Raw genomic sequence first — 23,098 nt, 5'->3', positions numbered from 1 at the left:
AATAATGCCAAAGTCTATTATGTATTCTACATACGTTGATGATCTCCAAATAGCGTACACCTCCACGAACCTCTCAACATGTGAACGACAAATACAGCTGACGTTAAACAAACTGGCAATTTGGGCTGAAAAAAATGGTTTCAAGTTTTCCCCTCAAAAAACAGTCGCCGTTCTTTTTTCACTGAAGAGAGGCTTACAGACCGACCCCACACTCCACTTAAATGAAACAGTGCTGCTATTAAAAAGGAGCATAAATTTTTGGGCGTAACATTTGACAGAAAACTTACATTCCTACCCCACATAAATAACCTAAAAAAGAAAGCCACTAAATCACTTAACATAATGAAAGTACTGTCTCGAAAACACTGGGGGTCTGATAGAGCATGCCTCCTACACATCTATCGCTCCTTGACACGTTCCATCTTAGACTACGGATGCGTAGTGTACGGATCAGCACGGCCATCCTATCTGAAGAAACTAGACCCTACGCATAACTCAGGCCTTCGCCTTTCATGCGGCGCTTACAGAACATCGCCCATAACCAGTCTCTACGTCGAGACAAATGAACCCCCACTAGAAGTCAGAAGAAACGCCCTTACATGTACATATGTTTTCAAAGTGAGATCCTTGCCAAAACACATCTGTTATTCCATCGTAACAAAGTGCCCTTCTAGAATAATATTCAGGAACAAACCACAAGCTACCAGGCCTCTGATTTTAAGGTTCGAAGAGATATGCCAGAATCTTGGCATAGCTGACACATTACCTAACATGGCTCAAAGACGGGACCCACTTGCCCCATGGAATAATTTTCACACCGACTGCGATCTCACGCTTACACAGTTCCGAAAAACACAAACTCCCTCACAACACATCATCCAAGAATTCCTCGCACTCGAGGAAAGGTACAGTGGCTTTGAAACTTTTTATACTGACGGTTCAAAAACAGCCGATTGTGTTGGAAGTGCCGTAGTACAAGGAAGATGGGAAAAAATAATAAGACTTCCGCAGTATGCATCCATCTTCACTGTTGAATGTTATGCCATCTGGGTTGCGGTAGAGAAAATAGTAAATGAGAACATAAGCAACAGCGTTATTTTCACAGATTCGCTCAGTGTACTCACAGCGCTTCACATCAGAAATGCAGTCACGCCACTACTTGGCGACATCATATATAACATAATAACAGCCACTGCCCACGGACTAAACGTCAAATTCTGTTGGGTCCCTAGCCACGTCGGTATAAAAGGAAATGAAAGAGCAGACGTATGCGCAGCTCAAGCCCGGAACAAACAAATCGAGAAAGTAGATTTACCGTTTAAGGATTACATGAAATTAGTACATTTTAAACTAAGGGATAAATGGCAGGCAACATGGAATAATACAATAAATAATAAACTCCACTTGGTTAAGCCTGTGTTGGGCGAATGGAAAACATGTACTCACCAGGAACGCATTAAGGAAGTCATTTTATGCCGTCTTCGCATAGGACACACACACCTCACACACAACTTCATACTAACAAAACAAGACAAACCTATATGTGATGCATGCGGAGACGACCTCACCGTGAACCATTTGCTATACTCATGTCGAAAGCTCGAAACACTGAGGAAGAAACATTTCACACGGTTTTACAATGAACAAATCCCTTTTCATCCATCACTGGTTTTGGGAGAGAATGCACTTGTCGACTTGTCTTGCACATTTAACTTTTTACAAGAAGCAAACATTCTAAACAAACTATAGGTTACAACAACTCTAACACATAAATTCTAGAAACATGCATTTAACCCCGTGCTTTACAATTTATTGACATACCTCATCTTGCCTTACTTGTTTTTGAAACACCTCAGCCACTGTCTCATTCCTGAGAAGATGGCTGAGGTCCCTATTCCATCGGGTGGGAACCTCGAGATCCTTGTCCAGCCAAGGATGGCTGCTGAGGTTACCGACCCTATTTAAAGCTTTTACCATCAGTCACTTCTACAATTTTCTCATATTTTTACTAGGTTGCAGGAATTAACTTTTTAGGCCCTTTACACCGCCGTTCATTTAGACTTTTGTACAACATCCTATATAAAACAATTTTGTACCCTGAGCTTGGCGCATGATAGCCTTAGTCGCTTATGCGCCATAAAACAAAACAAAACACACAAACACACGCAATGTGACAAATGTGCGCACTGTCAAAAAATTAGCTGGCACCTTACTATGAAAGGCAGTAGTCGCATACACGGCCACGGCTTTCTTTTTCTAGGACATAAACAAACGGTTTCGAAGCTAGAATATCGTCTCCTGCTTTGTACTCAAGCATTTTCTGCTGCTGTGCCATTGAAGGCTCGAACTATGCTATAAGATAGTCTCTTTCCAGTTTATGAACAATAGATTGCGATTGCGAGATACTCTCACCTGCTTTGTACTAGGTAGGTGAATATGTTTAATTAGAACAAGTAATAACTGCAGATCCAGAGAAGGAGGGTACAACACAACGCAATGTGACAAATGTGCGCACTGTCAAAAAATTAGCTGGCACCTTACTATGAAAGGCAGTAGTCGCATACACGGCCACGGCTTTCTTTTTCGACGACATAAACAAACGGTTTCGAAGCTAGAATATCACTCCTGCTTTGTACTCAAGCATTTTCTGCTGCTGTGCCATTGAAGGCTCGAACTATGCTATAAGATAGTCTCTTTCCAGTTTATGAACAATAGATTGCGATTGCGAGATACTCTCTCCTGCTTTGTACTAGGTAGGTGAATATGTTTATTTAGAACAAGTAATAACTGCAGATCCAGAGAAGGAGGGTACAACACAATGCAATGTGACAAATGTGCGCACTGTCAAAAAATTAGCTGGCACCTTACTATGAAAGGCAGTAGTCGCATACACGGCCCCGGCTTTCTTTTTCTAGGACATAAACAAACGGTTTCGAAGCTAGAATATCGTCTCCTGCTTTGTACTCAAGCATTTTCTGCTGCTGTGCCATTGAAGGCTCGAACTATGCTATAAGATAGTCTCTTTCCAGTTTATGAACAATAGATTGCGATTGCGAGATACTCTCTCCTGCTTTGTACTAGGTAGGTGAATATGTTTATTTAGAACAAGTAATAACTGCAGATCCAGAGAAGGAGGGTACAACACAACGCAATGTGACAAATGTGCGCACTGTCAAAAAATTAGCTGGCACCTTACTATGAAAGGCAATAGTCGCATACACGGCCACGGCTTTCTTTTTCGACGACATAAACAAACGGTTTCGAAGCTAGAATATCGTCTCCTGCTTTGTACTCAAGCATTTTCTGCTGCTGTGCCATTGAAGGCTCGAACTATGCTATAAGATAGTCTCTTTCCAGTTTATGAACAATAGATTGCGATTGCGAGATACTCTCTCCTGCTTTGTACTTGCTTGTACAGTGCCCAGGTATCACACTATTTTGGCCTTCAGCCTAGAGGCCTACTTGACCCCTCTGTAGTTCCAGCAAATAGTAATAATTGTGGTTATTGAGACGGGAAATGGCACAGTATCTGTCACACATACCATTGGCCACCTGAACTGCAGCGTAAGGAAAGGAAGGTGGGGTTGGGGTGCCATTGTGAAGGTCTCCGGGATAATTTTGAAGTGGTAGGTGAATATGTTTATTTAGAACAAGTAATAACTGCAGATCCAGAGAAGGAGGGTACAACACAACGCAATGTGACAAATGTGCGCACTGTCAAAAAATTAGCTGGCACCTTACTATGAAAGGCAGTAGTCGCATACACGGCCACGGCTTTCTTTTTCTAGGACATAAACAAACGGTTTCGAAGCTAGAATATCGTCTCCTGCTTTGTACTCAAGCATTTTCTGCTGCTGTGCCATTGAAGGCTCGAACTATGCTATAAGATAGTCTCTTTCCAGTTTATGAACAATAGATTGCGATTGCGAGATACTCTCTCCTGCTTTGTACTAGGTAGGTGAATATGTTTATTTAGAACAAGTAATAACTGCAGATCCAGAGAAGGAGGGTACAACACAACGCAATGTGACAAATGTGCGCACTGTCAAAAAATTAGCTGGCACCTTACTATGAAAGGCAATAGTCGCATACACGGCCACGGCTTTCTTTTTCGACGACATAAACAAACGGTTTCGAAGCTAGAATATCGTCTCCTGCTTTGTACTCAAGCATTTTCTGCTGCTGTGCCATTGAAGGCTCGAACTATGCTATAAGATAGTCTCTTTCCAGTTTATGAACAATAGATTGCGATTGCGAGATACTCTCTCCTGCTTTGTACTTGCTTGTACAGTGCCCAGGTATCACACTATTTTGGCCTTCAGCCTAGAGGCCTACTTGACCCCTCTGTAGTTCCAGCAAATAGTAATAATTGTGGTTATTGAGACGGGAAATGGCACAGTATCTGTCACACATACCATTGGCCACATGAACTGCAGCGTAAGGAAAGGAAGGTGGGGTTGGGGTGCCATTGTGAAGGTCTCCGGGATAATTTTGAAGTGGTAGGTGAATATGTTTATTTAGAACAAGTAATAACTGCAGATCCAGAGAAGGAGGGTACAACACAACGCAATGTGACAAATGTGCGCACTGTCAAAAAATTAGCTGGCACCTTACTATGAAAGGCAGTAGTCGCATACACGGCCACGGCTTTCTTTTTCTAGGACATAAACAAACGGTTTCGAAGCTAGAATATCGTCTCCTGCTTTGTACTCAAGCATTTTCTGCTGCTGTGCCATTGAAGGCTCGAACTATGCTATAAGATAGTCTCTTTCCAGTTTATGAACAATAGATTGCGATTGCGAGATACTCTCTCCTGCTTTGTACTAGGTAGGTGAATATGTTTATTTAGAACAAGTAATAACTGCAGATCCATAGAAGGAGGGTACAACACAACGCAATGTGACAAATGTGCGCACTGTCAAAAAATTAGCTGGCACCTTACTATGAAAGGCAGTAGTCGCATACACGGCCACGGCTTTCTTTTTCGACGACATAAACAAACGGTTTCGAAGCTAGAATATCGTCTCCTGCTTTGTACTCAAGCATTTTCTGCTGCTGTGCCATTGAAGGCTCGAACTATGCTATAAGATAGTCTCTTTCCAGTTTATGAACAATAGATTGCGATTGCGAGATACTCTCTCCTGCTTTGTACTTGCTTGTACAGTGCCCAGGTATCACTATTTTGGCCTGCAGCCTAGAGGCCTACTTGGCCCCTCTGTAGTTCCAGCAAATAGTAATAATTATGGTTATTGAGACGGGAAATGGCACAGTATCTGTCACACATACCATTTTCCACCTGAACTGCAGCGTAAGGAAAGGAAGGTGGGGTTGGGGTGCCATTGTGAAGCTCTCCGGGATAATTTTGAAGTGGTAGGTGAATATGTTTATTTAGAACAAGTAATAACTGCAGATCCAGAGAAGGAGGGTACAACACAACGCAATGTGACAAATGTGCGCACTGTCAAAAAATTAGCTGGCACCTTACTATGAAAGGCAGTAGTCGCATACACGGCCACGGCTTTCTTTTTCTAGGACATAAACAAACGGTTTCGAAGCTAGAATATCGTCTCCTGCTTTGTACTCAAGCATTTTCTGCTGCTGTGCCATGGAAGGCTCGAACTATGCTATAAGATAGTCTCTTTCCAGTTTATGAACATCCCCGCAGGGAGGCGTCTGCAGCATGCAGACGTTGGTGAGTGGCGACACCACGGGGTTAACCTGAGCATCCGCAGGGACATCCCCGCAGGGGGATGATGGTGAACAATGCATCACCACGGACCCGAGCATCCGCGCTTAGCCGTGCGTGGCACCGCCGTGTCCGGGGAAAAGGGGATCCTGGTGGTTGAGCCGATGCCGAGCGTTTGGACCCTTAAGGCCCCTCGGCGGAGGCAACACACCACTTTGGCCCCAGCTTCCTGTAGACGGCACCTCCGGCCTGACCCGACCGGGGGAAATCGGCAGTCGCCTTTTCCTATCCTCCCCTCTATATTTCACTTTACTATCTCTTTCTTACAACTCTCCTGTCTCCCCCGCAGGGAGGCGTCTGCAGCATGCAGACGTTGGTGAGTGGCGCCACCACGGGGTTAACCCGAGCATCCGCAGGGACATTCCCGCAGGGGGATGATGGTGAACAATGCGTCACCACGGACCCGAGCATCCGCGCTTAGCCGTGCGTGGCATCGCCGTGTCCGGGGAAAAGGGAATCCTGGTGGTTGAGCCGATGCCGAGCGTTTGGACCTTTAAGGCCCCTCGGCGGAGGCAACACACCACTTTGGCCCCAGCTTCCTGTAGACGGCACCTCCGGCCTGACCCGACCGGGGGAAATCGGCAGTCACCTTTTCCTGTTCTCCTCTCCATCTTTCACTGTCCTATCTCCTTTCTTACAACTTTCCTGTATCCTCCTCTCTTCTTCATTTTTTCCTCTTTTTCCTGGTGGCGAGGGTTAACCGTGTGTGACCAACTACCCTGGGTTGAGTCATATTAGGTTATAGTTAAGGTGTACAGCTGGCGTGGGCAGGACTTTCTTTCAAGTTCCTGTCGCGTCCCCTTGTTGGACTCCGTGGTGGGTGGCTGGCACCATGACCGAAAAACATCAATTTTTTATGGCTCCCCCCTTTCCAAACTTGATCGCTCTCTCAAGAGAGGGCGGACCGAATCAGACGACTTTTTTCAAAAAAGAAAAGTATCATTTCCAAAATTTCACGTCATCCATAGCAAAGCAGAAGAAACGCAAGCAAGGATAATATCCCCATTTCTTGTAACCAAATGTTTAACAGATACCTTAGGGCCTGGCTACAAGGTATCCAAAATGTCCAGCGGCGACCTACTCCTCGAACTCCGTGAGAGCATCCAATGCTCGAAACTCTCAAACATTGCTTCCATAGGGGACATCTCTGTCTCCGTGACTCCCCACCGATCTCTTAACACAGTTAAAGGCGTTATCTCAGAAGCTGACTTCATCCATCTAAGAGAAACCGAAATGCTTGAAGGACTTTCTGATCAAAATGTAATTGACGTGCACAGAATCAAAATCCGCAAAGACAACAAAGAAATAGACACCAAACACATGGTCCTCACGTTTAACACCAGCAGTTTGCCCGAAACAATCGATGTTGGATACCTGAAAATCACCGTCAGACACTACATACCCAATTCCCGCCGCTGTTTTAACTGTCAGAAGTTTGGCCACGGCTCGCAGAGCTGCCGCGGCCGCAAAACCTGCGCGAAATGCGCTTCGAAGGACCACCCTTCTGAGGAATGCGACGCAGCCCTACGCTGCGCGAATTGTGAAGGAGATCACGCTGCATACTCCAGGGCGTGTCCGTCCTGGAAAAAGGAAAAAGAAATCATCACCATTAAGACCAAAGAAAACATTTCATTCAAAGAAGCGAGGAGGCGTTTTGCGCTTACCAACACATTCTCCTTCACAGCGAAACCTAACTTCGCTGATGTGGTGCGCGGGGGCGTAGCACCACACAGCGCTCCGGCACCTGCCGCGGCCACTTCCACCGCGCCTGTGGCAGTGCCATCCACGCCCCAGGCAGAGACAGCGAAAGCTGCTCTGCCAACTACAAGCCAGGGAGTGCCGGCCCACAAGTCAGCATCCCGCAGGACTTCCCCCCGTCGGGGGAGGCCTGACACCCACACACCCGCGGCTTCTTCGCGGTCGTCCAGCACCTCTTCCGAGGTGATGGACCAAACTCCCAGCCCGCCTGCTCTACAGCGGCGGAACAGCTCTCTTGAGCGAAAAAAAGGCAGGGCTACCATAACGGCCCCAGAACATAAGTAAACCTCTCGTTGCTCCTACCCCAAAACATAAACATGGCTTTTCTAGTTCAGTGGAACTGTAGAGGAATATTGAGAAATTACGATGACATAAAAAACATTTTAGGGTCAATGTCACCCGTAGCCTTATGTCTCCAGGAAACCAATCTAGGTCCGCAACATATGAACATCCTGAAGCATTATAAAACTTTTAGACGAGATCGTGAACAGGCAAATAGACTCTCTGGAGGCGTCGCGATTGTCGTGCAAAGCGGCGTCCCTGCTCGAGAAATCGCACTCAAAACGAAGCTTGAAGCTGTTGCGGTCAGTGTCGTCAGCCATAAAACAATTTCTCTCTGTTCTGTATATATTCCTCCACATTCTACATTAACAGTCGCCGATTTACAAGAACTTATCAATGAACTTCCAGAACCGTATCTAGTAGTTGGGGACTTTAACGCTCACTCCCCCTTTTGGGGAAGCGAGCACTGTGACTCTAGGGGTCAAATAATCGAAGATTTTATCCTCACAAACAATGTATGTCTTTTAAATACAGGAAAAGCCACCTACTGCTCCCCTGCCTCAGGGAAAATGACCTTTTTAGATTTGTCTTTTAGTTCACCTTCTGTTTTTAACGATTTTAACTGGGACGTCATTGACAACCCATATGGCAGCGATCACCTCCCTATACTAATCACTTTAACATCCCCACCGGAAATAATCCCCACAAAGCCACGGCGCTGGAAGCTTCACCTCGCCGACTGGTCACTTTTTAGAGCAAAGGCAAATTTAGAAAATATACTTTTAGATAATCTCTCCATCGACCAGATAAATGAAAAGTTCACTAATTGTATCATAACTGCCGCACTCACAGCTATTCCACAGTCGTCGGGAATGGTGCAACAAAATCATAAAATATGGTGGACAAAAGAGTGCAAGGAAGCAAAAAAAGTACAAAACAGAGCTTGGGGTAAATTTCGCCGGTATCCGACACATAAAAATCTCGTTAATTTTAAGAAGGCAAGAGCTAAAGCTCGGTACGTCCGTCGGAGTGCCGAGAAAGCATCATGGCAGAGTTATGTTTCATCCATTAACAGTCAGATGACATCTAAAAAAATGTGGGAGCAGGTTCGCAAATTAAATGGAAACTTTTCACCCTTCACAATTCCTTTTTTAACAACACCCGGCACACAAACAAGCATAGAGGAACAGGCAGACATACTAGGGGAACATTTCGCTGCAGTCTCAAGTTCATCTCACTATACACAGTCTTTTTTAAAATACAAAAACACAGCGGGAAAACAGAGGCTCCCAACAAGTGGAGGCACAAATGAAAAATACAATTGTCTAATTACCCTCCAAGAAATCAATAAAGTACTATCTGCCGGCAAAAAAACTGCTCCAGGACCCGACGAAATACACTATGAAATGCTTGCGCATCTTTCCGAGCCAGCCGTGAACGCACTTTTAAGATTCTTTAACACAATATTCATGTCTGGGAAAATACCGGAAGTCTGGAAGAAAGCTATTATTGTACCGCTTCTTAAGCCTAGTAAACCCCCAAGTTCTCCTAGCAGTTATAGACCCATAGCCCTGACTAGTTGCCTTGCCAAATCCTTCGAAAGTGTCCTAAATATAAGACTAACCTTTGTTCTTCAATCTGGTGAACTTCTTGATATCCATCAGTGTGGATTTAAAAAGGGATGCTGCACTACAGACCACCTAGTCCGCCTTGAAAATACAGTCAGAGAAGCTTTTATACACAAGCAACACTGTCTTAGCGTCTTTTTTGATTTAGAAAAAGCATATGATACTACCTGGAGGTTCGGGATCCTCCAGGACTCAGCTGAACTTGGCATCCGTGGCAGAATGCTGAACTCCATTAAAGACTTTTTATCTAACCGTTCATTTAATGTCCGTCTAGGCTCAACCCTTTCAAGGGATTTTATTCAGGAAAATGGAGTGCCTCAAGGGTGTATTTTAAGCACAACTCTTTTTATTGTAAAAATGAATTCTCTTAACAAAATTATACCAAGGTCCATAACATATTCAGTCTATGTCGACGATCTTCAGATAGCGTGCACAACTTCCAATATATCTACATGTGAAAGACAAGTACAACTTACAATCAACAAACTGGCAACATGGGCAGACAAGAATGGTTTCCAGTTCTCACCACAGAAAACAGTAGCCTTACTTTTTTCACTCAAACGAGGCTTGCACACAGATCCCACATTACACCTAAACCAAACCAAACTGCCTTTAAAAAAAGAACACAAATTTGTAGGCATCACCTTCGATAAAAAGCTTACTTTCCTGCCTCACATAAACGCACTAAAGAAGAAAGCGTTGCTATCACTGAACATACTTAAAGTCCTTTCACGCAAACACTGGGGTTCTGATCGGGTATGCCTTCTACAGATTTATCGCTCTGTAGTACGTTCCGTTTTAGATTATGCCTGCATAGTGTATGGATCAGCAAGGCCGTCGTACTTGAAGCGACTGGACCCTGTGCACAATATGGGTTTGCGTCTTTCAACTGGTGCTTACAGGACATCACCCATAAAAAGCCTTTACGTAGAAACCAATGAACCACCACTTGCAGACAGACGAACAATGCTCACATGCTCATACATTTTAAAGATCCGTTCCCAGCCTAAACACATCTGTTACCCACTCGTTACAAAGTGTCCATCTCGAACACTATTTACCAACAAACCTCTAGCAATCAGACCACTTCTTCTCCGCTTTGAAGAGAAATGCCAAGAACTAGACATAATGAACATATTACCTAATATTGCCCGCAAACCTGATCCACTCCCGCCTTGGTACTGCCTACCGTCTGTGTGCGACTTCACATTAACACAATTTCGGAAAAAACATACACCACATGAACAGATATTACAAGAATATTTAGCACTCAAGGAAAAATACAGAGAATACGAAGCATTTTATACCGATGGATCAAAATCGGCGCACTACGTGGGAAGTGCTGTAGTTCAGAATAATTGGGAAAAAATAGTACGGCTACCTGAGTGTACATCCATTTTCACCGCCGAGGGTTACGCAGTCTTGGTGGCTGTAGAAAAATTAATTAATGAGAACATTCAGAACAGTATCATTTACACTGATTCTCTGAGCATACTAACCTCACTTCACCATAGAAATGCAGTGACACCACTAATTGGTAATATCATACACAACATAACGAGCGCCACAATACAGGGACAAGACATAAAATTTTGCTGGGTTCCCAGCCACATTGGAATCACTGGCAATGAGAAGGCGGATGAATGTGCTGCGAAAGCTCAGAACAAAGAAATAAAGAAAGTGAACATCCCCTACAATGACTGTATGAAGTTGGTACAGTGCAAGCTAAGAAATAAATGGCAGTCGCAACGGAATATTGAACGAAATAATAAGCTCCACTTAGTAAAACCATTTATAGAAGAATGGAAGTCATGCTCCCACCAAAAACGTTTCATCGAAGTTATTTTATGCCGCCTCCGTATTGGACACACACATCTCACACACAACTTCCTACTTACAAAAGAAGACAAACCTGTTTGTGAAAAGTGCGGAGATGATCTAACAATAAACCACATATTATTCTTATGTACAGAACTCGAATCACTAAGAAAAAAACATTTTACTACCTTTTACAAAGAACACATTCCTTTTCATCCAGCATTGATATTAGGCAAAGATGCACTTGTCAGTATACCCTGTGTTTTTAGCTTTTTAAGGGAAGCCAGTATTCTTCATCAACTCTAATCTACTCACCCTGTGCTTCGCTACATACAATTATACACCTCAGCCACTTTCTCAATCACGAGAAGGAGGCTGAGGTCTTTATCTGAGTTGTTGGGAGCCTCAAAATCCTTGCCGAGCCAAGGATGTCTGCGGAGGTAACCCAACGTTCAAAAGTTTCTGCTATCAGACATTTTTAAAATTCTTGTCTTTCTTCAGCTAGTTAGTAAAAATAACTTTTAGGCCCTTTACACCACCGTTTTTATCCACTTTGTTTTCAAACTCTGCTCAAGCATATCTTTTCCATACCTTGTTCTTGGCGCATGATAGCCTTAGCTGCTTATGCGCCAATAAACCCAACACAACACAACACAACTCTCCTGTCTCCTCCTCTCTTCTTCGTTTTTTCCTCTTTTTCCTGGCGGCGAGGGTTAACCGTGTGTGACCAACTACCCTGAGTTGAGTCATATTAGGTTATAGTTAAGGTGTACAGCTGGCGTGGGCAGGACTTGCTTTCAAGTTCCTGTCGCGTCCCCCTGTTGGGCTCCATGGTGGGTGGCTGGCACCATGACCGAAAAACCTCAATTTTTTATGGCTCCCCCCCTTTCAAAACTTGATCGCTCTCTCAAGAGAGGGCGGACCGAATCAGACGACTTTTTTCAAAAAAGAAAAGTATCATTTCCAAAATTTCACGTCATCCATAGCAAAGCAGAAGAAACGCAAGCAAGGATAATATCCCCATTCCAAGTCTCAAAACGCTTGACAGATGCCTTAGGCCTTGGCTACAAGGTGTCAAAAATGGCCAGTGGCGACTTACTTCTTGAACTGCGCGACAGCACACAACACTCAAAAGTTGCAACAATTGTATCCATTGGGGACATCCCTGTCTCTGTGACCCTACATCGGTCTCTGAATACTGTACGAGGCGTCATTTCTGAAATAGATTTTGTCCACCTTTCTGAAAAGGAAATGCTCGAAGGACTTACTGACCAAGAAGTTATAGATGTCCACCGGATCAAAATCCGGAAGGATGGCAAAGAAGTGGACACCAAACACCTGATCTTGACATTCAACATGAGCACATTACCCGAATCCATTGAAGTAGGCTACCTGAAAATAAATGTAAGACCGTATATTCCCAACCCACGCAGATGTTTCAACTGCCAGAGATTTGGCCACGGCTCACAGAGTTGTCGCGGCCGCAAAACTTGCGCAAAATGCTCTTCGAAGGACCACCAATCCGAAGAATGTGTTGCTAACCCACGGTGTGCAAATTGTGAAGGCGACCATGCTGCCTACTCCAGGGCTTGTCCGTCCTGGAAGAAAGAAAAAGAAATCATTACTCTCAAGACTACGCAAAACATTTCTTTCAAAGAAGCAAGAAGGCAATACTCTCAAACAAACAAATTCTCCTTCACTGCAAAAACAAACTTCGCCGATGTGGTGCGTGGGCGCGGCGCACCACACCAGGCTTCGGCACCTGTCCAGGTCACACGTAGTGAGCCTGGGGCGGGGCCATCCGCGCCGTCTGGTGGAGTAGCTCACGCTACTCCGCCTACCCCAAAGGAGGGGACGCAGACCCCCGGGTCGGCGGGCCCAAAGACCTCTTCCCACAGGTCGAGGTCTAACTCAAAAATCAAAATGCCTCCTGCACGGTCGTCCAGTGCCTCTGCAGAGGCGATGGACACGACCCCGGGCAGCCCCTCACCGTCCACGTCGGATGGTCGGCGGAGCTCCCTGGATCGGTCAAAAAAAGACAGGCCCCGAGTCACGGGGCCATAAACAACTTGATCTAACTTTTCAATCAGTACAAACACAAAACTAAGATGGCTTTCATAATACAGTGGAACTGTAGAGGAATGTTGAGGAACTACAGTGATATAACTCATATTCTAGGGTCAGTGATGCCTCTAGCCCTATGTCTTCAGGAGACCAATCTTGGTCCACAACATTCAAATATCTTAAAACATTATAAAACTTTTAGGCGTGATCGCGAACATGCAAATAGACTGTCGGGAGGCGTCGCAATCATCCAAAGCGGCGTCCCGGCTCAAGAAATCAAACTGAAAACGAAACTTGAGGCGGTTGCGGTTAGCGTCATCAGCTACAAAACCATAACAATATGTTCCGTATATCTTCCCCCACACATTACATTAACATGCCAAGATCTAGAAGCCCTGATCGATGAACTGCCGGAGCCATTTCTGGTAGTTGGCAATTTTAACGCTCACTCTCCGTTTTGGGGAAGCGAACGCTGTGACTCTAGAGGCCAAACAATCGAAGATTTTATACTTTCTAATAATGTCTGTCTTTTAAATACGGGAAAAGCCACATATTGCTGTCCAAGCTCAGCAAAAATGAGCTCTCTCGATTTAGCTTTCGCATCACCATTACTTTTTAACGATTTTAAATGGGATGTTTTAAATGACCCCATGGGCAGCGATCACTTACCTACCATCATCAGGCTCTCATCGTCCACTCCAATCATCCCCACAAGGCCACGGCGCTGGAAAATTCAGCTCGCCGACTGGTCACTTTTTACAAAAAGTGCCACTCTGGAAAAAGAATTTTGTGACGACCTTAGCACAGATGAAATTAATGAGAAGTTTACAGAATGCATAATATCGGCCGCAACACTCGCTATACCACAAACAACAGGACTTGCACAAAAGAAACACAAAGTGTGGTGGACACGGGAATGCACATTAGCAAAAAAACAACAAAACAAAGCGTGGAGCACTCTGCGTCGATATCCCACTGCAGAGAACTTACTTACCTTTAAGAAGGCAAAAGCCAGAGCGCGGTATGTGCGAAGAAATGCAGAGAAAACCTCTTGGCAGAAATACGTCTCCTCAATAAATAGTTCAATAACATCAAAGAAAATGTGGGAAAAAGTTCGTAAATTTACAGGTGACCATACCCCTTTCACACTTCCTCTCTTGACAGCACCCGGGACACAAACATCTTTAGAAGAACAGGCCAACATACTGGGCGAGCATTTTGCTGAGATCTCAAGCTCATCCAACTACACAAACACATTTCAGAAACACAAAGCAATAGCTGAAAAACAAAAATTTCCATCTGGAGCAGGTGTAGACGAGGATTATAACCAGCCTCTCACACTACAAGAATTAAATAAAGTATTATCTTCTGGAAAAAAGACCACCGGGACCAGACAACGTGCATTACGCTATGCTTGCACATCTCTCCGAGGCTGCTGTAGAGGCACTGTTAAAATTCTTTAATAAAATCTGGATAACTGGAAATATACCTGACGAGTGGAAAAAAGCAGTCATAATACCTTTTCTCAAACCCGGAAAACCACCAACAAGTCCTAGCAGTTATAGACCAATAGCCCTCACCAGCTGCATTGCTAAATCTTTCGAAAGTGTAATAAACATTAAACTAACCTTCGTACTTGAATCTCGGCAACTACTAGATACACACCAATGTGGGTTTAAGAAAACATGCTCCACCACAGATCATCTTGTCCGCCTAGAAAACACCATCCGGGAGGCGTTCATCCACAAGCAGCACTGTATTGGGGTCTTCTTCGACTTGGAGAAGGCCTACGATACTACGTGGAAGTTCGGCATCCTCCGTGACCTAGCAGAGCTAGGTATCCGCGGCAGGATGTTGAACTGCTTGAACGACTTCCTGGCTAACCGCACATTCCGAGTCCGCCTAGGAGCAACTCTCTCCATGACTTTCACCCAAGAGAACGGCGTACCCCAGGGGTGCATTCTAAGCACGACACTCTTCATAGTAAAAATGAATTCCTTAGCTAAAGTAATACCCAAGTCCATAATGTATTCAGTCTATGTAGATGACCTACAAATAGCATGCACGTCCTCTAGCATATCAACCTGTGAGAGACAAATACAAATCACACTAAATAAACTAGGTGCTTGGGCAGACATAAATGGGTTTAAATTTTCTCCTCAAAAAACAGTAGCTGTTCTTTTTTCATTGCGACGAGGCCTACAGGTCGATCCCAATCTATACTTGAATCACACTGCGCTACCAATTAAACTAGAACACAAATTTTTAGGCGTAACTTTCGACAAGAAACTCACATTTCTACCACATATTAACAACCTTAAAAAGAAAGCTTCTCAAGCCCTCAATATCTTAAAAGTTCTCTCACGGAAGCGGTGGGGGTCCGATAGAGCAAGCCTTTTACAAATATATCGCTCTCTGGTGCGCTCCAAGCTGGACTACGGGTGCATAGTATATGGTTCGGCAAGAGCATCGCACTTAAAAAGATTAGACCCCATTCATAATCTTGGTCTGCGCCTATCATCTGGAGCATACAGAACATCACCAGTAGCCAGCCTTTACGTCGAAACTAATGAAGCCGCTCTTGAGGATCGAAGAATTGCCCTTACATGCTCATATGTCTTAAAAATCCGTTCTCTTCCGAAACATCTCTGCCATCCAGTTGTCACCAAGTGCCCATCTAAAAGATTATTCATCAACAAACCACATTCTATCAGACCATTACTGCTGCGCTTTGAAGATAAATGTGAAGAGCTAACAGTACTAGATGCCCTACCGAATATTGCACAAAGGAATGAATATTTATCACCATGGTACAGCCTGCCTTCAGTATGTGACCTCACAGTGACACATTTAGATAAAAAGCAAATGCCAAATGAGTACATATTACAGGAATTCTTTACACTACAAGAAAAGTATGACACTTACATTGAATTTTATACCGATGGCTCAAAAACAGAAAGTCACGTTGGAAGTGCAGTAATCCAAGGAAAAAACAAACAGATAATGCGACTACCAGAATTCGCATCGGTTTTTACTGCTGAGTGTTATGCTATCTTTGTAGCTGTGGAAAAAATAGTAAGAGAGAATATCAAAAATAGCATCATTTACACCGATTCCCTGAGTATGCTCAAAGCACTGCACTCCAGAAATGCTGCTGAACCCATAATAGGTAACATTATACATAACATTGTTAAAATCACAAAACAAAAACATAACATTAAATTCTGCTGGGTTCCTAGCCATGTTGGAATCGTAGGTAATGAAAAAGCAGATGTGTGCGCTGCACAAGCCCGGAATGGCCAAATAAAACAAGTGAGCATACCGCACAGGGATTGCTTAAAGTTTATCAACAGTAAACTCAGAAATAAGTGGCAGGCCGCATGGAAAGATCACGTAAACAACAAATTACACTCTGTGAAACCAATTTTAGGGGAATGGCAATCATGTAGGCATCAAGAACGTTTTACCGAAGTTATTTTATGTCGGCTCCGCATTGGACACACCCACCTCACGCACAACTTTCTCCTAGCCAAACAAAACAAACCTCTCTGTGAAATGTGTGGTGCTGAACTCACAGTGAACCACATTTTAATTTCATGCATAAAACTAGAAGAACTAAGAAAGAAATATTTCACAACATTTTACAGGGAAAGCATCCCATTACACCCCATGCTACTCTTAGGTGATCGAGCACTGGTTGACATTTCATGTATTTTTAGGTTTCTCACGGAAGCCAACGTTTTAAACAAACTCTAAGTACTTTTAAAAAGCTTCACCATTAACAAAAACTCTAACCTTGTGTTTGGCGCAGCATAGCCTCAGTTGCTTTTGCGCCATAAAAATCAATATAACAACAACAACAACAGTTTATGAACAATAGATTGCGATTGCGAGATACTCTCTCCTGCTTTGTACTAGGTAGGTGAATATGTTTATTTAGAACAAGTAATAACTGCAGATCCAGAGAGTTCCCCGCAGGGAGGCGTCTGCAGCATGCAGACGTTGGTGAGTGGCGACACCACGGGGTTAACCCGAGCATCCGCAGGGACATCCCCACAGGGGGATGATGGTGAACAATGCGTCACCACGGACCCGAGCATCCGCGCTTAGCCGTGCGTGGCATCGCCGTGTCCGGGGAAAAGGGGATCCTGGTGGTTGAGTCGATGCCGAGCGTTTGGACCTTTAAGGCCCCTCGGCGGAGGCAACACACCACTTTGGCCCCAGCTTCCTGTAGACGGCACCTCCGGCCTGACCCGACCGGGGGAAATCGGCAGTCGCCTTTTCCTGTTCTCTCCATCTTTCACTTTCCTATCTCCTTTCTTACAACTCTCCTGTATCCTCCTCCCTTCTTGGTTTTTTCCTCTTTTTCCTGGCGGCGAGGGTTAACCGTGTGTGACCAACTACCCTGAGTTGAGTCATATTAGGTTATAGTTAAGGTGTACAGCTGGCGTGGGCAGGACTTGCCTTCAAGTTCCTGTCGCGTCCCCTTGTTGGACTCCATGGTGGGTGGCTGCCACCATGACCGAAAAACCAAATTTTTTATGGCTCCCCCCCTTTCAAAACTAGATCGCTCTCTCAAAAGAGTGCGGAACGAAGCATCAGACTTTTTTTCGAAAAAGAAACCTACATTCTCAAAGTTTCATGTAATACATAGCAACAGTGACCAAAAGCAAGCTCGAATAATAGCCCCATTTCTTGTAACCAAATGTTTAACAGATACCTTAGGGCCTGGCTACAAGGTATCCAAAATGTCCAGCGGCGACCTACTCCTCGAACTCCGTGAGAGCATCCAATGCTCGAAACTCTCAAACATTGCTTCCATAGGGGACATCTCTGTCTCCGTGACTCCCCACCGATCTCTTAACACAGTTAAAGGCGTTATCTCAGAAGCTGACTTCATCCATCTAAGAGAAACCGAAATGCTTGAAGGACTTTCTGATCAAAATGTAATTGACGTGCACAGAATCAAAATCCGCAAAGACAACAAAGAAATAGACACCAAACACATGGTCCTCACGTTTAACACCAGCAGTTTGCCCGAAACAATCGATGTTGGATACCTGAAAATCACCGTCAGACACTACATACCCAATCCCCGCCGCTGTTTTAACTGTCAGAAGTTTGGCCACGGCTCACAGAGTTGCCGCGGCCGCAAAACCTGCGCGAAATGCGCTTCGAAGGACCACCCTTCTGAGGAATGCGACGCAGCCCTACGCTGCGCGAATTGTGAAGGAGATCACGCTGCATACTCCAGGGCGTGTCCGTCCTGGAAAAAGGAAAAAGAAATCATCACCATTAAGACCAAAGAAAACATTTCATTCAAAGAAGCGAGGAGGCGTTTTGCGCTTACCAACACATTCTCCTTCACAGCGAAACCTAACTTCGCTGATGTGGTGCGCGGGGGCGTAGCACCACACAGCGCTCCGGCACCTGCCGCGGCCACTTCCACCGCGCCTGTGGCAGTGCCATCCACGCCCCAGGCAGAGACAGCGAAAGCTGCTCTGCCAACTACAAGCCAGGGAGTGCCGGCCCACAAGTCAGCATCCCGCAGGACTTCCCCCCGTCGGGGGAGGCCTGACACCCACACACCCGCGGCTTCTTCGCGGTCGTCCAGCACCTCTTCCGAGGTGATGGACCAAACTCCCAGCCCGCCTGCTCTACAGCGGCGGAACAGCTCTCTTGAGCGAAAAAAAGGCAGGGCTACCATAACGGCCCCAGAACATAAGTAAACCTCTCGTTGCTCCTACCCCAAAACATAAACATGGCTTTTCTAGTTCAGTGGAACTGTAGAGGAATATTGAGAAATTACGATGACATAAAAAACATTTTAGGGTCAATGTCACCCGTAGCCTTATGTCTCCAGGAAACCAATCTAGGTCCGCAACATATGAACATCCTGAAGCATTATAAAACTTTTAGACGAGATCGTGAACAGGCAAATAGACTCTCTGGAGGCGTCGCGATTGTCGTGCAAAGCGGCGTCCCTGCTCGAGAAATCGCACTCAAAACGAAGCTTGAAGCTGTTGCGGTCAGTGTCGTCAGCCATAAAACAATTTCTCTCTGTTCTGTATATATTCCTCCACATTCTACATTAACAGTCCCCGATTTACAAGAACTTATCAATGAACTTCCAGAACCGTATCTAGTAGTTGGGGACTTTAACGCTCACTCCCCCTTTTGGGGAAGCGAGCACTGTGACTCTAGGGGTCAAATAATCGAAGATTTTATCCTCACAAACAATGTATGTCTTTTAAATACAGGAAAAGCCACCTACTGCTCCCCTGCCTCGGGGAAAATGACCTTTTTAGATTTGTCTTTTAGCTCACCTTCTGTTTTTAATGATTTTAAATGGGATGTCATTGACAACCCATATGGCAGCGATCACCTCCCTATACTAATCACTTTAACATCCCCACCAGAAATAATCCCGACAAGGCCACGGCGCTGGAAGCTTCACCTCGCCGACTGGTCACTTTTTAGAGCAAAGGCAAATTTAGAAAATATACTTTTAGATAATCTCTCCATCGACCGGATAAATGAAAAGTTCACTAATTGTATCATAACTGCCGCACTCACAGCTATTCCACAGTCGTCGGGAGTGGTGCAACAAAATCATAAAATATGGTGGACAAAAGAGTGCAAGGAAGCAAAAAAAGTACAAAACAGAGTTTGGGGTAAATTTCGCCGGTATCCGACACATGAAAATCTCGTTAATTTTAAGAAGGGAAGAGCTAAAGCTCGGTACGTCCGTCGGAGTGCCGAGAAAGCATCATGGCAGAGTTATGTTTCATCCATTAACAGTCAGATGACATCTAAAAAAATGTGGGAGCAGGTTCGCAAATTAAATGGAAACTTTTCACCCTTCACAATTCCTTTTTTAACAACACCCGGCACACAAACAAGCATAGAGGAACAGGCAGACATACTAGGGGAACATTTCGCTGCAGTTTCAAGTTCATCTCACTATACACAGTCTTTTTTAAAATACAAAAACACAGCTGAAAAACAGAGGCTCCCAACAAGTGGAGGCACAAATGAAAAATACAATTGTCTAATTACCCTCCAAGAAATCAATAAAGTACTTTCTGCCGGCAAAAAAACTGCTCCAGGACCCGACGAAATACACTATGAAATGCTTGCGCATCTTTCCGAGCCAGCCGTGGACGCACTTTTAAGATTCTTTAACACAATATTCATGTCTGGGAAAATACCGGAAGCCTGGAAGAAAGCTATTATTGTACCGCTTCTTAAGCCTAGTAAACCCCCAACTTCTCCTAGCAGTTATAGACCCATAGCCCTGACCAGTTGCCTTGCCAAATCCTTCGAAAGTGTCCTAAATATAAGACTAGCCTTTGTTCTTCAATCTGGTGAACTTCTTGATATCCATCAGTGTGGATTTAAAAAGGGATGCTGCACTACAGACCACCTTGTCCGCCTTGAAAATACTGTCAGAGAAGCTTTTATACACAAGCAACACTGTCTTAGCGTCTTTTTTGATTTAGAAAAGGCATATGATACTACCTGGAGGTTCGGGATTCTCCAGGACTTAGCTGAGCTTGGCATCCGTGGCAGAATACTGAACTCCATTAAAGACTTTTTATCTAACCGTTCATTTAAGGTCCGTCTAGGCTCAACCCTTTCGAGGGATTTTATTCAGGAAAATGGAGTGCCTCAAGGGTGTATTTTAAGCACAACTCTTTTTATTGTAAAAATGAATTCTCTTAACAAAATAATACCAAGGTCCATAACATATTCAGTCTATGTTGACGATCTTCAGATAGTGTGCACATCTTCCAATGTATCTACATGTGAAAGACAAGTACAACTTACAATCAACAAACTGGCAACATGGGCAGAAAAGAATGGTTTCCAGTTCTCACCAGAGAAAACAGTAGCCTTACTTTTTTCACTCAAACGAGGCTTGCACACAGAGCCCACATTACACCTAAACCAAACCACACTGCCTTTAAAAAAGGAACACAAATTTCTAGGTATCACCTTCGATAAAAAGCTTAATTTCCTGCCTCACATAAACGCACTAAAGAAGAAAGCGTCGCTATCACTGAACATACTTAAAGTCCTTTCACGCAAACACTGGGGTTCTGATCGGGTATGCCTTCTACAGATTTATCGCTCTGTAGTACGTTCCGTTTTAGATTATGGCTGCATAGTGTATGGATCAGCAAGGCCGTCGTACTTGAAGCGACTGGACCCTGTGCACAATATGGGTTTGCGTCTTTCAACTGGTGCTTACAGGACATCACCCATAAAAAGCCTTTACGTAGAAACAAATGAACCACCACTTGCAGACAGACGAACAATGCTCACATGCTCATACATTTTAAAGATCCGTTCCCAGCCTAAACACATCTGTTACCCACTCGTTACAAAGTGTCCATCTCGAACAATATTTACCAACAAACCTCTAGCAATCAGACCACTCCTTCTCCGCTTTGAAGAGAAATGCCAAGAACTAGACATAATGAACATATTACCTAATATTGCCCGCAAACCTGATCCACTCCCGCCTTGGTACTGCCTACCATCTGTGTGCGACTTCACATTAACACAATTTCGGAAAAAACATACACCACATGAACAGATATTTCAAGAATATTTAGCACTCAACGAAAAATACGGAGAATACGAAGCATTTTATACCGATGGATCAAAATCGGCGCACTACGTGGGAAGTGCTGTAGTTCAGAATAATTGGGAAAAAATTGTACGACTACCTGAGTGTGCATCCATTTTCACCGCCGAGTGTTACGCAGTCTTGCTGGCTGTAGAAAAAATAATAAATGAGAACATTCAGAACAGTATCATTTACACTGATTCTCTGAGCATACTAACCTCACTTCACCATAGCAATGCAGTGATGCCACTAATCGGGGATATCATACATAACATAACGAGCGCCACAATACAGGGGCAAGACATAAAATTTTGCTGGGTTCCCAGCCACATTGGAATCGCTGGCAATGAGAAAGCAGATGAATGTGCTGGAAAAGCTCGCAACAAAGAAATAAAGAAAGTCAACATTCCCTACAAAGATGGCATGAAGTTAGTACAGTTTAAGCTCAGAGATAAATGGCAGTCTGAATGGAATATTGAAGGTAATAATAAGCTCCACTTAGTAAAACCATTTATAGAAGAATGGAAGTCATGCTCCCACCAAGAACGTTTCATCGAAGTTATTTTATGCCGCCTGCGTATTGGACACACACATCTCACACACAACTTCCTACTTACAAAAGAAGACAAACCTGTTTGTGAAAAGTGCGGAGATGATCTAACAATAAACCACATATTATTCTCATGTACAGAACTTGAATCACTAAGGAAAAAACATTTTACTACCTTTTACAAAGAACACATTCCTTTTCATCCAGCATTGCTTTTAGGCGAAGATGCACTTGTCAGTATACCCTGTGTTTTTAGCTTTTTAAGGGAAGCCAGTATTCTTCATCAGCTCTAATTTACTCACCCTGTTCTTCACTGCATACAGTTATACACCTCAGCCACATTCTCAATCATGAGAAAGAGGCTGAGGTCTTTTTCTGAGTTGTTGGGAGCCTCGAAATCCTTGCCGAGCCAAGGATGTCTGCGGAGGTAACCCAACCTTTAAAAGTTGCTCTATCAGACATTTTTAAAATTCTTGTCTTTTATCAGCTAGTTAGTAAAATAACTTTTAGGCCCTTTACACCAACGTTTTCATCCACTTTGTTTTCAAACTCTGCTCAAGCATATTTTTTCCATACGTTGTTCTTGGCGCATGATAGCCTTAGCTGCTTATGCGCCA

The 23,098-nt window shown here is 44.2% G+C and overlaps 1 protein-coding gene across 2 annotated transcripts in view; it reads left to right on the top strand.

The window, feature by feature from the left end:
* LOC149334468 (endothelin-converting enzyme 1-like) overlaps positions 1–23,098 on the top strand; it is a 369,834-nt gene that overhangs the window by 160,198 nt on the left and 186,538 nt on the right. The gene's annotated exons all lie outside the window — the stretch shown is intronic.

This window comes from Amblyomma mixtum, chromosome 8, assembly GCF_055824585.1.
Source record: "Amblyomma mixtum isolate Tamu chromosome 8, ASM5582458v1, whole genome shotgun sequence".
NCBI lineage: Eukaryota > Metazoa > Arthropoda > Arachnida > Ixodida > Ixodidae > Amblyomma > Amblyomma mixtum.
The sequence above is the reverse complement of the archived record's forward strand: the minus strand, read 5'-3'. Positions and strand labels throughout refer to the sequence as shown.